The following is a 2,277-nucleotide window of genomic DNA, read 5'->3' as shown; positions in this document are numbered from 1 at the left end:
TTTTATTTAGTAAGTTATTTTTAAAACCTTAAATAGCTAACTTTTTATAATATTTATTATAAGTAAAAATATTATTACCTTTACTTAGGTTATAATATAAATAAGGTAATAAATTAAAGTTTTTATTACTTAAGTCTAGATTATATAAATAAATAATACTAAAGTTCTTATACTTTTTAAGTTTTTTAAACCTAATATATTTAATAAAACTAAGGGAAATATATAAACTTTTTTTACTTAAGCTAAAGCTTATTTTTAAATTAATACTATTATTATTAACTTTATAATAAAAATTCTTTATATTAAAAACCTTCTTATAAGTAAGGTAATAAAGTAGTAAGAGCTAACTCTTAGGGACTACTTTAATAATAAAACCCCTAAAGATAAAACTATTTAAATCTTTATAAATTATAAGAATTTTAAAAAATAACTTAAAATTATATTTAAAAACCTAAATAAACTTTAAATTATTACTTATAAACTAAAGGTTATAAAGTAAATTAGATTAGCTTAGTATTATATATATAAGTTTAAATATATTATTATTTACCTTAACTAAAAGGATAATAGCTTAATAAAATTCTTTTATAAAGGACTTAAAGAAAATATAAAAGATAAGATTTATAAAAAGGATTAATTAAATACTTTTAATACCTTTATTAAAATAATAATTAAGATTAATAATTATAATTATATTAAATATATAAAGAAGAAAAGTTAAAAAGGAAATAATATTTAACTTATAATTTAATACTATTAGGTAAATATAAGGAAATAATAAAATAAATTTATAGCTTATAGATTTTACCTAAAGTTAATAGAACTTAATATTATATATAAAGAAAAGGCTAAAACTTATTATAATTATAAAAAAATATAGTACTTTATAAATAAGTATTATATATTAAAAAAAACTTAGAAACTTATAACTAAATTATAAAAACTAAATATAGCTAACTAAAATAAATTACTTACTTAAAATATTAGTATAGCTAATAATAAAAAGTATTTTTTTAAACTAAAGTAAAACTATTACTTACTAAATAATATTAATTTAAATAAAGATTAAGATTTTAGAATATAGCTTATTTTAAATAAAGAAAAAGATCTTAAAATAATTAAATTAAAAATTAAAGTAAATACTAATATAATCCTAAAGATACCTCTAAATAAAAGAAAGGATCTTAAAATTACTAAGTTAAATATAAAAGATATATTTATTAGTATATTAATAATACTATTAAAATAAAATAATAATTATATTATAAAAAAATAATTTTATTTTAAGAATAAATAACTTAAGATAATTATTATATATAAAATAAATATTTTAAATTTTATTATACTTATAATAATATTACTTACTATAAAAAATAAAGAATTATAGGTTTAAGAAGTTAATTTAGAAATTTTAGAACTTAATATTATATACTAAGATTATATAATACTTTTATAAGCTTCTTATCCTTATAATAGCTATAAATACTATTTCTAGAAGAAACTAAAATATTAAATATTTTTAAGTTTTAATAAAAAAAATAAAATCTTTAATAAATATAAACTCTAATACTAAAAACTTAAAGAATAAAGAGGAAATTTTATTTTTCTTATTAAGAACTTTAAAAAGGATTATTATATTAAAAATAAAAATACTTATACTATTTATATTATATTATTAAGATATATAAATAAAGGAAATAATATATTTATAAATAGCTTACTTAGCCTAAACTTAATTAATATAGCTAATAAATTAAGTAATTATTAAAAAAGCTTTAATATATTAATATAAAATTAATAATAATAAAGATAAGAAGAATAAAAGGAAAGAAAATTAAGAAATAATAGCTATTATTACTAATAAAACTAACTCTTTAATAAAAATCTAATAGGTCTTTATTTATTATAAATACTAGTAATTAAATATACTTTATAATTAATTTAATTATAAATAGAAAAATAATCTAAGTAATAATTAATAATAAAGTATAAAAAAACTTTATTTTACTAAATCTTATTAATAAATTATCATTACTTTAAATAAAAAAAAATAAGCTTTATTAACTTATAACTATAGAAAATAATATAATAAAATATAACTAAAGAGTAATTAATATAAAAGTAATATAACTTTTATTTAATATATAATGAATAAATTACTAAGTTAACTTAAATATTATAAAAATCTTAAAATATAATATTATATTAAAAATACCTTAGTTATAAGTAAGTAATTTCTAAGTTAATTAAAAAACTAGTTAATTTTAATAAAATCTA

This window comes from Beauveria bassiana (genome assembly GCF_000280675.1).
Source record: "Beauveria bassiana ARSEF 2860 unplaced genomic scaffold BBA_S00100, whole genome shotgun sequence".
Lineage (NCBI taxonomy): Eukaryota > Fungi > Ascomycota > Sordariomycetes > Hypocreales > Cordycipitaceae > Beauveria > Beauveria bassiana.
This window is presented reverse-complemented; position numbering follows the sequence as displayed.